The sequence below is a fragment of the Cherax quadricarinatus genome, chromosome 55 (genome assembly GCF_038502225.1).
Source record: "Cherax quadricarinatus isolate ZL_2023a chromosome 55, ASM3850222v1, whole genome shotgun sequence".
In the NCBI taxonomy this organism is placed as follows: domain Eukaryota; kingdom Metazoa; phylum Arthropoda; class Malacostraca; order Decapoda; family Parastacidae; genus Cherax; species Cherax quadricarinatus.
The window spans coordinates 22994633-23010967 of NC_091346.1; the positions used below are offsets into that span (position 1 = coordinate 22994633).

At 39.0% G+C, this 16335-nt stretch overlaps 1 long non-coding RNA gene across 1 annotated transcript; it reads right to left on the bottom strand.

Annotated features, from left to right (window-relative positions):
- Nucleotides 1-12976: 12976 nt before the first annotated feature.
- On the bottom strand, nt 12977-15684 carry LOC138854322 (uncharacterized). The gene is made up of 3 exons (XR_011393525.1): nt 15593-15684; nt 13360-13434; nt 12977-13221 (listed from the first exon to the last, which is right to left on the bottom strand). It is a non-coding gene; the product is annotated as an uncharacterized lncRNA (long non-coding RNA).
- Nucleotides 15685-16335: the final 651 nt, after the last annotated feature.

Here is a 16335-nt window from a genome sequence, read left to right on the forward strand (position 1 = left end):
GATCTTGATGAAGGAATTGCTAGTGATATGAGCAAATTCGCCGATGACACGAAGATAGGTAGGATAATTGATTCAAACGTAGATGTTAGGGAACTTCAGGAGGATTTAGACAAACTCTACTCTTGGTCAGAAAAGTGGCAGATGCAGTTCAATGTAGATAAATGCAAGGTTCTGAAGCTCGGGAGTGTCCATAACCCTAGCACTTATAAGTTAAATAATGTAGAACTTAACCATACAGATTGCGAAAAGGACTTGGGGGTTATGGTAAGCAGCAACCTTAAACCAAGACAGCAATGCCTAAGCGTACGTAATAAGGCAAATAGATTACTGGGATTTATATCAAGAAGTGTAAGCAACAGAAGTCCAGAGGTCATACTGCAGCTTTATACATCATTAGTAAGGCCTCACCTAGATTATGCAGCTCAGTTCTGGTCTCCATATTACAGAATGGACATAAATTCGTTAGAAAACATTCAGCGTAGGATGACTAAATTAATACATAGCATTAGAAATCTTCCTTATGAAGAAAGATTGAAGACTCTTAAGTTACATTCACTTGTTAGACGAAGAATGAGGGGAGACCTGATCGAAGTGTATAAGTGGAAGATAGGTATTAATAAAGGGGATATTAACAAGGTCTTGAGGATATCTCTCCAAGAGAGAACCCGCAGTAATGGATTTAAATTAGATAAGTTTAGATTTAGAAAGGACATAGGAAAGTATTGGTTTGGAAATAGGGTAGTAGATGAGTGGAACAGTCTACCTAGTTGGGTTATTGAGGCTAGGACTTTGGGTAGTTTCAAATTTAGGTTGGATAAATACATGAGTGGGATGGGTTGGATTTGAGTGGGACTTGCACATCAGAGCTTATTTCTTGGGTAGCATTGAAAATTGGGTAGGTCAAATGTTTGTTAGTGGGATGAATTGTAAAGGACCTGCCTAGTATGGGCCAACAGGCCTGCTGCAGTGTTCCTCCTTTCTTATGTTCTTATGTTCTTGACTGGTCTTCTGCTAAAACTGTGTTCCCTACTTCCAACTCGAACAGTCGCCGTCTAGTTGAATCCTCTCTAATACACAACTTTCCTTGTATGAACCTTAGCCCTGGCTTCGTCTCTGTAGATGCCTTCCTCTCCCACTACATTGTAAAATGCTGTGCAAGAAAGGTATAAAATACCGACAATATGAAAGTTAAGACACATGTGCAACATCTGGATATCTTTATTGTAGACGTTTCGCCATCCAGTGGCTTTATCAATACAGATTCTAGGGCATAATAGGAAGACAGTAGAACTATATACAAAAGATGAGGTAATCAGTCCCTCAGCCTTGGAGTTAGTGTTCACAGCATCGTGGTGGAGGAGAATCTACAAGACCTTCTTCACGGCTGCTACAACTAACCCATCTCTTTGGGAAGGACCTACTTCCACTGGGGAATCCCGCCTACCAGTGACTGCCCTCGTCTGCTGCCCGTCCCTTCCACTGACGCCTATTTAAACGCCAGTCTTCTTGCCTTTGCTCCAGATTCTCCTCCACCACGATGCTGTGAACACTAACTCCTAGGCCGAGGGACTGATTACCTCATCTTTTGTATATAGTTCTACTGTCTTCCTATTATGTCCTAGAATCTGTATTGATAAAGCCACTGGATGGCGAAACGTCTACAATAAAGATATCCAGATGTTGCACATGTGTCTTAACTTTCACATTGTAAAATGCTCCAAACTTCAGAACACCCGTGACTTAACCTGATTCCTCATTTTTTCTTTTTCTTTTTCTTCTTCTTCCTCTTCCCCTTTCCTCTTTCCTTTTCTCCTCTGGGTTGTCTTTCTCTCTCCTGTCTCGTGTTTCTGTTCCTTCTTCATTTATTTCACCACTTCCCTTTCACGCACCTCTGTGCGCTTGCTCTCCCTCTGTGGGCATCTAGCTCTCTTGCAGTGCTCCCTTCCTTTGTATTTGACTGGCTCGTCCTTTTTATTTCCCACTTCTACCACTACTACTACCTCTTCTTCTTCTACTACTACTACAACTACTGATGAAATTAAGACACATGTGCGGCGTCTGGTTGTCTTTGTTGTGGACGTTTCGTCATCCAGTGGCTGGCTGGATGGCGAAACGTCTATGATGGGGATGCCCGGGTGTTGTGCATGTGTCTTAATTTCATCTTGTCGGTATTATATACAACTCTTGTACTACTACTACTACTACTACTACCACCACCTCTTCCTGCCTATATATAGCCGTCCTGCTCCACCTCTGGTTAGTGTGACTTTGTCAATGGTCCAAGTCGGACCGAAACGTCGTCGTAAGCTTCTCTCTTTTATGTGCGGGTTATTTGTGTATTCATCAGAGGATATGCAATGCTGTAAGACTTGCAACATACAGGTTAAGGAATTCTCTTAGAGGCAAGGTAGGTGTGTGTCAGCGTCGGCCCACACCGCACACCAACTCACCTGTGTGGGCCGACGCTTCTGAGGATTTTTTTTTCCTTTTTCTATTAGTTACAGGTACTGCAACACTGTATAGCTCCCGATAAAGCTCCACGAAAGATATTGAGACAGATTTCTATCCCCACGTAGCTTGTTTTGTATTGTTGAGATCGCCCGTTGGCGTTTGTATTGTACATACACACACACACACACACATATATATATATATATATATATATATATATATATATATATATATATATATATATATATATATATATATATATATATATATATGTGTGTGTGTGTGTGTGTGTGTGTGTAATGCGACCAGCGTAGTGGACTAAGGCGTCAAGAACTTAGCTAGCTGTCCGGGAGGTCGTCTAAATAACTCGTATCCCACCAAGGCAGGGTGACTCAAAAAGAAAAACAAAAGTTTATCTTTAAATTTAGTAATGTATACAGGTGAAGAGGTTATTAGTCTCTTGCTCCCGGCATTTTAGTCGCCTCTTACGACACGCATGACTTCCCCAAGTTTCAGTGGAAGTATTAATTTATAAGAACGGTGCTAAATATCAATATATGAACTATAGTCCTAGACTGAGGTAATCAGGTTTGATCCGAGGGGAAGATAACTCCAATTCCTTGAATCAAAATTCTTCACCAGCATCAAGGCATCCTCCTTGAAGAGTACGTTATTGTTAAATTACTCCTACTTTTCTGATGTTTTCATGAATTTACCACCACTGAGTTGTGCTGGATGGCGGGCTGTAACTGTGCTGATGATGGTGACATCACAAGTGATACAGTGATGAGTAATGATGTTAAGAGCACTGATGTTTGCAGTGATATCATAAGAGTGCACTGAGGTGTTGATGGTGATGTCGCCTGTACTGTGTCTAAGTCTCAGGTTGAACGCATGAGCCTATGTGCTGCCTCTCACCAACTTTGTAAATAATGTGAGGGAAAAGTTCAATAGATAGGAGTAGCGAGGGAGTATATAGTAACAATAGTTTCATTGCCGGCTACTTGTTAAGGTAGGGTAAGTCAAGCTCCCACTATTCCCGCCTTTTTCCCCCACCCCGAAAGTGATAGTTTGACTGCCGGCTGCTTGTTAAGGTAGGGTCAGTCTAGCTCCCGCTATCCCTTCCCCTCCTCCTTCCCCCATCCCCGAAAGGTGACGTGTGGGGCTTTGGTCCAAACAGTAATCACTAGACTCACAGCTCCCAGTACTACTGTAAGTACATGCCTGCCTTGTATTCTAGTGGATTTATGGGTTGAAAGCTTCACTTTTGACCAATAATAAACTTAGTCTTTTCAGCCTTGCTCTATGTTGACTGTTGTAATAATCACCACATCTTTTAGGTATTGTACTTATCATGGAGAGTGATTATTTAAGCAGTGGGTAACCTGTCTATCTTTTCAGCTTGGATGACAGAGAGGGTCACCTGTCAATCAACGAGAAGAACTGGTGGAGATGGACTAACGTCCTGAGACTTCCCCTTTTTGGATTTAATTACCTGTGCACCTGTATGAAATTGCAGGACGTAACCCCTCATCATTGCAGCGGTAAAGAACCTGCTTTCCTGTCATCGGGATATAATACTCAAGGCTATACTGTGAAGAACTAGCCAGTGGGTCGTAACCAACACCTGCGACCCCCCCCCCTCCATCATCAGCAACGGCTACGATTTCAACAACACAGTGTCACCAACACCAGACACCCCTATATATATTAGCGTTGAATTCAGTTATCATTTATATTTTTCATTTTTCATTTTCTTTAATGTAGGATTAATATTTCATATTTAAGTGTTTTATATTTTATATTTTCTATATAATAAAGTGTTTATGTTTGTCTGTTATTATTTCTTTTTCTATTCATTAATTTTCCTGAGGAGGAGCCAGCCTTGGTAATACTGTCTGAAGTTATTACAGGGCTGAGTAAGCCTTCACAAGTGGCGACCTTGCCAGGATACAACTCGACAGAATCAAGATTCAATTCCATCTCGAATCTACCATTGGAACTTCAACGCTGCATACCACAGACGGTTACCACCAGCCATGAGTAATCATTCTCTATGGTAGGACTACGGTACAGGTATTTAAAAGATTTGGTGATTGTTATAGTCTCAATTTATTGTAAGTCAAGTCAGGCAGGATATAATAGTTAATTCTGCCACCTTTCTTGTGAGCTTGAAACACTTTGGAGGATTAGACTCTAGGGACCCGAGATTTTCCAGTGACAATTTGTTTCATTGAGCTCTTTATTTTATCAAGGGAACTGTCGTTGGACACTCTTGATTTGTTGGTGAGAAGATTGGATGGTCAAGGGACCCCATTCTACTTACTGTTTGCTCGGAGCCGGCATAGAACCCTTCGTTTTAATTAATACATATTGTTTAATTGAAGCAGGGATCGAGCCCTCTGGTTTATTTACAGTTTGAACGGAGCAGGAATTGAACCCTCCGTTTTCTTTAATACCCGTTTCATTTCCCCTGATAGTTTAAGTTATTCTTGCAAGCATGGAGGAATACCAGTTTTGGATGAACGCTGGAAGTAAGTTAGGAATAACAGGGAAAAATTTAGAATCTTTCATTAGTGCTAAGATCCAGGAAAGACTTGAAAGAGAGAGAATTGAGAGAGAAGAGAGACAGTTAGAAAGGGAAAGAGAAGAAGAAAAGGAGAGAGAGAGAATCGAAAGAGAAGAGAAAAAGGAGAGAGAGAGAATCGAAAGAGAAGAGAAAAAGGAGAGAGAGAGAATTGAGAGAGAAATCCAAGAAAGACAGTTAGAAAGAGAAAGAGAAGACAAAAAGGAGCGTGATAGACTTGATCGTGAAGAAAGAGCTAGAGAACGTGAGGAACAGGCTAAAATACGTGAGGAACAGGCTAAAATACGTGAGGAACAGGCTAAAATAAGAGAACTTGAGGAAAGAGCAAAGGATAGAGAAGTTGAGGAAAAAGCTAGAGAACGTGAGGAAAAAGCTAGAGAACTTGAGTTAATAGAGAGAGAAAAGGATCGCGAGCTCGAAAAATCTCGCCTTGAATTAGAGAATAAAAAGTTAACTCTTACACAACAACAATTAGAGGAAGGAGTAATGGAACAACGTGCAGTCAGTGCACATATTCCAACACCTAATTTACCTCCCTTCACAGAGGGGGAAGACATAACTTCATACATTATCAGGTTTGAAAATACCGCTACCCTCTGTGAATGGCCTGCTGACACCTGGGCTACCAGGTTAGGAATGTTATTTTCTGGTACAGCCTTGAATATCTATGCAACTTTGTCGCAGGATATCATATGTAATTATAACCTACTGAAGAAGGCAATCCTTAAAGCATATCAAAAAACCACTAATTCTTACAGGAAAGATTTCAGGTATGCCACCTTACAGCCTGGCCAGAACTTTCAGCAGTTACAGGTAACACTCTTTCGTTTGTTCGACTTTTGGATAGAGAGTTCAGGAATTGATCACAGTTATGAATCTCTTAGAGACTTCATGGTTGCTGACCAGTTCCTGACAGCTCTTCCCCATCAGATACGAACATTCATCAGAGAACGTAACCTGATTAAAGCTGAGGAAGTTGCTGAGGCTGCTGACCTGTATGCTGAGGCTCACAATTCCTATAAAGACCTAAAGGGATCGAACCCTAAGGGCAAGGGTTCATCAGACCTTAAGAAATCAAAGCCTCTAATGGAAAGTAAAATGACTTCTTTTATTCCTGTTTGTCATTTGTGTGGTGTTAAGGGACATAAACGTCCAGATTGTCCTTCTAAGAAGGTCCAAAAAGTTGGAAGATGTTTTAAAGACTGTAATGACCAAGCACCCTTCTGTTCAGGAACAGTTAATGGACTTAATGTATCTACCATTTTACGAGACACTGGATGCACATGTATAGTCATTTCTGATAAGCTGTTCCCTAACCTTAAAGAAACTCATTCCTCTGCTATACTTTCAGACTACTTGGGCCGTACGGACACTTTTCCTACCATCCGTTGTTACATTAGGTCTAAATGGTTCACAGGTTGGTCTGAAGCCGTACTAGCTCCCATCACTTCTTGCTCCGTACTAATAGGTAATGTAAAAGGTGCCATTCTTCCTTCTGAGGTTGACCTTTCATCGCCAAAGGTGGACATAAGCTTTTCAGATCCTCTTCCTGTAGAGTCAGAGAAGCCCCTTGAAAGTTCAGATGAGACAATGTCTCGTGAGATTCATGTGGGATTAAAAACCATTGATGCTACTCTCGAAAGCGAGGTAGTAGGATCACCGGTTCACTTGTTAGATGAAAGTAAAGATATCACCTCCGATACCATAAATGTCTTGACTAGGGCTCAGACCAAAGCCCAGGCTTCTCCTACTGTCCATCCTTTGATTTTCCCTGACTTTAAGCCTTTAGATATATCGAAGGACTCCTTTGTCAAGTTACAACGTAATTGCCCTTCTCTTCAGAATTGCCATAATGCCGCTAAACAAAATCAAGTGATCCAAAGGAAAAACTTTTCATATAAATTTGAATATATAAAAGGTATCTTGTACAAGTCAGTATTCAAATTAAATTCAGATGAGATAGACTATTCCATCTTAGTTGTTCCAAGTCAATGCAGAGAGACTGTTCTTAAAATGGCTCATGACCTGCCAGTGGCCGGACATTTCTCGCATCGTAAAACCTTAAATAAAATTAGGGAAACCTATTTTTGGCCAAAAATGTCCTCAGATGTCACTACCTATTGTAGATCGTGTAAAGTTTGCCAACTGTCATCCTCCCGAGGTACCAGGCGAGTACCTATGGTCAAAATGCCTATCTTTACGGTACCGTTTGAAAGAGTAGCTATTGACATCGTTGGTCCTTTATCTCCACTTTCATCTGGGGGACATAGATATATATTAACATTAGTTGATTATGCTTCGAGTTTCCCTGAAGCCATACCCTTAAAGACCATAACCACTACAGAGGTGGCTGAAGCCCTTTTGTCCATCTTCTCCAGAGTGGGCATCCCTAGAGAAATTTTGTCTGACCGTGGGACACAATTCACATCTGACTTAATGCAACATCTATACCAACTTCTGGGAGTGAAGCCTCTCTTCACCACACCCTATCATCCCAGCTGTAATGGGAGGATTGAGCGCCAGCATTCGATTCTCAAGTCCATTTTAAGGAAACTTTGCTCCCTTAAACCTAAGGAGTGGCATCGTTACCTACCCTGTGCTTTGTTTGCCATGAGGGAAGTTCCCAGTGACTCTTTGGGGTTTTCACCTTTTGAACTTCTCTATGGTAGACAGGCCAGAGGCCCATTGTCCATCCTTCATGACTTATGGACTAATGAGGAGGTAAATGCTGAGGTTCAGTCTTCTTACCAGTTTCTCCTTGACCTTAGATCCAAACTTGAGGAGACCTCTGACATAGTTTCGAAAAACTTAAGTTTGTCAATGGACCAGTACAAAACATATTTTGATTCCAAAAGTCAGAGGAGAAGTTTTAAAGTAGGGGATGAAGTTCTTGTACTTTTGCCGATCAAGTCAAATAAATTATTAGTAGCATGGAAAGGTCCATATAAAGTATTAAAAATTTGTGGGAAAGTTGATTACCTCATAGAAGTCAAGGGGAAACCTAAGCTTTATCATATCAACATCCTTAAGAAATATTACCGAAGAAATTCGGTTAACTGCCTTAATAACTTTGACTTAGTTTTTCCACACGAACTTGATAAGACAACTGAAGAATGTAAAGTGTGCGTAATTGACACCTCTAACTTAGACTATGATGAAGAACTACATGACTTGGTGACTCTTGACCACTCGGGCGCAACCAACATTAATATTAATGAATCTTTGGATGACCATAAGAGACATGAACTACTTCAATGTGTGAGTAACTTTTCAGACGTCTTTACTGATATTCCAGGTGTTACCTCCACGGTAGTCCATAAGATTGACTTAGTGACGGACAATCCTATCAAACGAAAATTATACCCAGTTCCAGTTCACCTTAGGGATGCATTTGACCGAGAGGTAGACAAATTATTAAAACTAAAGATCATTGAACCTTCAGTATCTTCATATTGTTCACCAGTAGTCATGGTTAAGAAGGAGGATAATTCATATAGACTTGCTATTGACTTCAGAGGCCTTAATGCTATAACTCGGTGGGATGCTGAGCCTATGCCCTTAATAGATAGCGATCTACACAAATTTTATGACGCTTCCTTCTTTTCAGAGATTGATATTGCACAGGCATATCATCAAGTAATGTTAGATCCTTCTTCTAAGCAGTACACCGCTTTTCCTACACACCAAGGACTGATGCAATATAGAACTATGCCCTTCGGTTTGGTAACTGCCTGTGCTACCTACGTGAGACTGATGAGAAAGGTCTTGGGTAATATGCCAAATGTTTCAGTTTATTTTGATAACATTTACGTAATGACATCCACGTGGGGCGAACATATCCAAACATTAACATCAGTTTTGCGTAGGTTACGCTCACATGGCCTCACTGCCAAGCCGAAGAAATGCTTCCTTGGGTATAACAAGATTAGATATCTTGGACTGATACTTTCTAATAACTCTCTGCAGCCTCTCCCCAGTAAGATCAAAGCTTTATTAGAATTTAAATTCCCCAAAACCAAGAAGCTCATGCGTAGCTTTCTTGGTTCTGTAAATTTTTATGCACGGTTTATCCCGAACCTTACTGATCTTACAGGCATCTTATCCGACTTCCTTAAAAAGTCTGTGAAGGAACCTCTTGAACTTTCCGACGTAGCTCGGGAAAAGTTTAATGAGATTAAAAGTATCTTTTCGAAAGACCCTATACTTAAGATTCCAGATATTAATAAAACATTTTGCTTAAGAACTGATGCCTCCAATACTGGCTTAGGTGCGGTGTTACTACAATACCATGATGGTACTCCCTTCCCTGTATGCTTCCTAAGCCGGAAACTCCTTCCCGCAGAAACAAGATACTCCACAATAGAAAAGGAATGTTTAGCCCTTGTGTGGGGTATCTCCAAACTTAAATTTTATTTGCTGGGAAAAGAATTCATTTTAGAAACGGACCACAAACCTTTGATATACCTAGAAACTTTTAAGGGAACCAACAGTCGCCTCTTGAGGTGGACATTGGCACTCCAGGCTTTTAAGTTCCATATTGTGTATATCAATGGTTCATCCAATTATTTCTCTGACTGGTTAAGTCGTGACAGTCAGTAGAAGATTTGTTGCCTTACGCGACTTCCACATGTTAGAACTTTTTCCTCGCCTATTCTTCTTATACTCCTTGACTATAAGTCTTGGTAAGGGGGAGTGTGAGGGAAAAGTTCAATAGATAGGAGTAGCGAGGGAGTATATAGTAACAATAGTTTCATTGCCGGCTACTTGTTAAGGTAGGGTAAGTCAAGCTCCCGCTATTCCCGCCTTTTTTCCCCCTCCCCGAAAGTGATAGTTTGACTGCCGGCTGCTTGTTAAGGTAGGGTCAGTCTAGCTCCCGCTATCCCTTCCCCTCCTCCTTCCCCCCCCCCGAAAGGTGACGTGTGGGGCTCTGGTCCAAACAGTAATCACTAGACTCACAGCTCCCAGCACTACTGTAAGTACATGCCTGCCTTGTATTCTAGTGGATTTATGGGTTGAAAGCTTCACTTTTGACCAATAATAAACTTAGTCTTTTCAGCCTTGCTCTATGTTGACTGTTGTAATAATCACCACATCTTTTAGGTATTGTACTTATCATGGAGAGTGATTATTTAAGCAGTGGGTAACCTGTCTATCTTTTCAGCTTGGATGACAGAGAGGGTCACCTGTCAATCAACGAGAAGAACTGGTGGAGATGGACTAACGTCCTGAGACTTCCCCTTTTTGGATTTAATTACCTGTGCACCTGTATGAAATTGCAGGACGTAACCCCTCATCATTGCAGCGGTAAAGAACCTGCTTTCCTGTCATCGGGATATAATACTCAAGGCTATACTGTGAAGAACTAGCCAGTGGGTCGTAACCAATACCTGCGACCCTCCCCCCCCCCCATCATCAGCAACGGCTACGATTTCAACAACACAGTGTCACCAACACCAGACACCCCTATATATATTAGCGTTGAATTCAGTTATCATTTATATTTTTCATTTTTCATTTTCTTTAATGTAGGATTAATATTTCATATTTAAGTGTTTTATATTTTATATTTTCTATATAATAAAGTGTTTATGTTTGTCTGTTATTATTTCTTTTTCTATTCATTAATTTTCCTGAGGAGGAGCCAGCCTTGGTAATACTGTCTGAAGTTATTACAGGGCTGAGTAAGCCTTCACACCAACAATGTTACCCTAAGCCCATCTTTGCGAAAGATGGGCAGGTCTTAGCATGTGGGTCCTGCAAAAGTCTGTTCATTGCGCTGGAAACCTGAATCACCAGGGACCTATCAAAAGACGATGTCTTTATTCTTGCTAGAGAAGCGACACAGCTAGCATTGAATGTGACGGACTACCGGATGCGAGGAGCCAGAGCTCTTAAGAGTTTCCAATGCATTTTTGGAGTTTGAGACTGCAACAGAAATAGGAAGAAAAACAACTTGGATTATGCCTGCAAGAAGTGGCTATAATTCTGCCGTGAAAATGCTTGCTAAATCCGGTGAGCATCCATATATCACACTATTCGGGAAAGCACCTACATATCCTGCCCCATCATAAGATTTTGAACTATCGGTGTACACAATGGTAGTATGAGTGCAACTGAAAATGATCATCGAAGAGGAAGAGCATGTCCATCGCAGTGATACCGAAATTTAGAAATGGAAGCGACGGGCAAACTGAATTATCTCTATATCCCAAGGTGGCATAGAAAAAGATAAGCAGGGTGAATAGAAACGGGAGTAGATAAAGAGAAGCTGAAGAACGAGACATTTCAAATTAAGAGAAGTAACTAGAGTTGGATGAAGATAAGGGAATTGTAGAGAAGGATGGCGAATAAAAGTATTAGTTTTACTAACGCCTGTAATTATTCAATAGGTCTCAAGGTCATGATTCAAATCATGAAAGTCAACTAGTCGCCTCTGTATTAGATTAAAAAAAAAAAAAGCCTATTGTGCAGGCGAAAAACCACGTTCAAAAATGTACCCATTAAAATTATCGATGCCAAAAAACTTTCCCTTTGACAAATTGCACTTAACAGCTGTGCCGAAGCTACAGTCTCTAGAAATATATCTTGAATTGTGTGAATTAGTTTTTAGAAGCTGGTCTGCAAGGATTTTGTCCCCAAGCAAAGAAACTTTGCATTCAAGATATATTCAATGTTCAGTAGTACTTGTATACGTTAAAGTACATGGTTCTGTAATGAAACAAGTGTAGTCAAAAACTAAGCTGAATAAGTAATGAAACAGTGGACGCTTGTCTTCTACTCACTACCACCAACATTGATATATATACATCAACACTAGTACCTGCAACACCTTGCCCCAAGACCTCCCTTTAACAGGTAAACTAAAATTAGCATTTGTTCTAGAGAATTTCACGCTCAAAACTGGGTTTTGAGTTTTGAACAGCGCTTTAAATTGAGAGATAACTAAGTGTTCCTGGCAAAAAATAAAACTTAAAACGTGAGAACATCCAGGGTAAAATTAATTAGACATATGAACTACCTTGAATAAAATCCACAAAACAAATAGATATTACTGCACCATATTAAATGAACTAGCATTAGTCTCAAAGTAATTCATGTTGGAGGAAAGCCAAACATTTACGTCCTGTGAAACACTAACTTGTTGCATGTTTGTGAGGCCCATGAGACCTGCTGCTTCCCAAAGTGAAATAGAAATACATACTAACAGGCTCTTTCGCCTTAACATCCACCATTTCAATTTTCAGGACGCCGATGTGGCCTAGGCACAAGCAAAATTCCACGGTCTTATGTCGGGCATGGAAAACCGCAGAATTTGTATATTTACCTTGCCCCCATCCATTACCCAGCAATTTTTTTTTATGAAATTCTCTATTATAAGGCTGCCCGTAAGGCTTAAAGGCTGCTTTGTTACTACTCTCATACATCTACCGAGGGGTTTTAATATCAAGGCTTTCAAGCTTCATAATATATGACTCTTTGCATATCATTACCAACATACAGGTTAGTGTTGCTAATTTTGCAATGTAAAATACTGTAAAACATGTTTCCCACGCGCCTTTGATACTGTGTACTTTTAATTCGGTGTGTATTATAGCCACAATATGCTGAGAAATCACGCTTTCAACATTCAAAATCTCAATAAAAATAGTCATCTGCGGTGAAAAAAAATTCTCTGGATATTTTCACCAGCTCTTATTACCACCCACAACTGCTTATGATAGAGCAAAATACCATACAATTCTGTGGGGAATTATGGTAACTTCCCAACACAAGACTAACATTCAGTTCTAAGATTCCCATCAATATTTCACTGGCTCGATGCATTTCACTAAGTTTTCTGTTAATGGATTTAATTTTATTAGTTACTTATCTCAACTTTACCTGCCTTGGGTTTTGTCCACCTTAATTACACCCTGCTGGCTACCATAGCATCCTACCAAACTGATGAAGATTCGCGAGCACCTGTTCACTACCATCAGCTAAGCATATGATAAGAGTACATCTGGCAAGCCTCCCGCAACAACTTACCAGAAGTCACGCTAACAAAACAATTAAATGATCAACTAAAACACACAAAAATAAAAAGTTTCCATAAATTATGCTTACATATAAAGTAGAAAAATGGACGTACCTGACATTCTGTGTGTAGCCTGTAAAACGATGAGCTGCTGATCCATGCTTACCTGTAACGTAAATTAAAAAAAAATCAGTTGTGTTAGTTTCGCTCCACCAATTAATGACCTGATTTTTCGTAGAATTTAACATTTTTTTTTTTTGCAAATATGTAACTTTACCGGACGTATATACGGGCTGCCTCTTACACTTATTATACTCGCCTTACTGAAGCAGTCTCGTGGCTATGTGTTGCTGGAGACAGTGATCAACCACCACCTCACCTGCAAAAGTTATTCCTTCATCATTTTCGACAATAAGATTTATGTCCAGTTTATATTTTCTTTATAAATAAAATTTTAAATGTAATGAATCAATAAAATCAGAAAATAAAATTATTAAACAATTGTCAAGTGGATTTCAAAATTTGTAAAAAATACTTTAAAAATGCTTAAAATTTTCAAAATTTTTTAAGTAAATATATCTTACAACCAGTGTGAAACATAATATACACGATTAACCTAATTATTCTAATGCCATTCACTGGAGTGGCAAACAAAAAATGCATATAATTTACCTATAGAAGCACTCAGGATACAATATAACTGTGGAAAATACTGCATATATTTTCCAGAAATTCAGTATTTATATGTAAATAGATGGCCATACTGTATTTAATAATATTTATGTCATAGAAAACGGAAAGCCTGCGTCTGCGCAGACGAGACTCGCCATCTTGGGTTTTGAATTTGTATTAGAAACGTTGTAATGGGAAGAATTTTTCGTGCTCTAGAGGTTAAAATTGGATTGACAGCTCTCAAATAGGAGGCGAAATTGTTGGATGTGCATTCCTGCATAACTTGAGATATCAGACGACTGGACAAGACAGCTCCAGGAACCTCAGATAAGCTCTCTTAAGTTTGTGTATAATTCTGGCCGGCATTATTTTCATAAATTTAGTTAGTGAGGTTTTTCTGAGTATGATACAACTTAATATCCAGTCAAATTGGTGAGTGATATTAAGATATATTTTCCTTCTGTTATGTATATGTATATATATAATCATTTTTTAATTTAATATACAGTCCACAAATTTATATATTTACCAGAATATCTGGTGATGTATAATTCATTTAATTAATAGGTCCAGAGCAACTTGTGGATATGACAGTGGTAGGTATCGAAGGGGGACATTTTTGCGACCTAGGTGTCCCAAATTCCTACTTGTCTAACTGATAAATAATAATTATCTATGCTCATTTATTGTTATGTACATAATTATACATACAGATAAATGCAATTTTCCACAATAACTACGACCAATATTAAAATAGAAATCTTAATACAGGGCGCGTGCCAGCAGTAAGTAAAATCAAAACAAACAAAAAAAAAACATGAAAAAAATACTTCACGAAATCGAGATTCAAAGTCACTACATAGCACAGATAAGAGGTTTGGTAGGACTAGGGAGAGGGTTGCTGGGGTGGATGCTGAAGGGTGGATACTGAAGGGTGGATACTGAAGGGTGGATACTGAAGGGTGGATGCGGAAGGGGTAGATGCTTAAGGAGGGATGCGGAAGGGATAGATGCTGTAGGGGTGGTTGGGGCAGATTATGTTTTTAACATGCAAAATACTCAGGAACAACCTGGATAAACACCCACAATCTCAGATATGAGTGAACCAGAATGAGAAGATGCATATTAATGAATGATGAAGCATCTCAGACACGTTAGAAAACACTTCAACAGGGTAATAATGTTGAAGTGTTGTAGACTAGAGCTAAAGGGGAAAAGACACACACAAGTGTAAATGACTAAAAAAAATGGCGTAAATAGGTATAATCGTTTATAGAAATTATGATTTACAATAAAATTTACCAGAGGAAGTTAAAAGACGATTCCAAGAGCTACAACTCAACCTTAAAACCCAAAGAAATTAAGCGTATCATTGCCTTGCTGGCATCTATGAATACATTCATAGGCCTTATTTCTTCAGACTCGTACTATGTATTCTGCTGACGAGGGGGGAGGGTATAGCATGTTCTTCAGATTCCTATTGTTGCAAAAGTTTTTTTTCAGCCGGTCGGTACTGCATACTTTTCTTATGTCCTTAATTATAATTATAATTATGGGGAGCGCTAAACCCATAGGATTATACAGCGCATGTGGGGGGGGGAGGTATTCAGGCTCAAATCAGGGAACTGGAGCACAGATCCAGTTCCCTAGATCAAGAGCCCCTCACCAGCGTCAAGGCACCTCTCTTGAGGATTAAATTCAATGAGGAGCTAAACAGACGCTGTATATAAATATCCTCTGAATCCCACGCATGTAAATTCATTTGGCCAAAGCCAAAGAATCTCGCTGCATCATTTGAATATTACGAAATAAACCTTAAAAATCATATAAATGACCGTTGTTACATACTACATGTCTATGTTTACCTCTTATCGGTGTATGGTATGATTAACACTTGATAAATAATACTGTCCAGTGCACTACACACCCACACACAACCTCGCTCGCCACAATAATCATCACAACTGTTGTTATTCAAGGTTCAGGCAACTACATTCAACCCGTTCCTTAACGCAATCAATTTATTCGTACATAAAGTGTGTTATACCTACTTTAATGTGGCATCTAGCATTTTTAAATTTTATTTATAATAATTCTAAACTAGTTAAATCATTACTGTGGATATCAGTAGTGTTTAAATGAGGTTAATGTCAGACTCGGAACACTCCCAAAACACCATCCAAGGCTTCGTAGTTACTGCAAAAATCGAGTGGCTTACATTAAATCGCTTAGCACGAAAGTAAAAATTAAAATCTGATGAACATAGTTTTTATAACTACAAATATTCAAGGGAAAAATTGTTATCACGTCCTGATTGTTAGTCAACAAATCTTTGTCACCGACACGGTGGTTATAGCCGTGTCTTCTATTTTACAAAATAATCCAGATATTATGATATATATATATATATATATATATATATATATATATATATATATATATATATATATATATATATATATATATATATATGTATATGTATATATATATATATATATATATATATATATATATATATATATATATATATATATATATATATATATATATATATATATATATATATGTCGTGCGGAATATGTAAAACTGGTCAATTAGCAAGAACTCA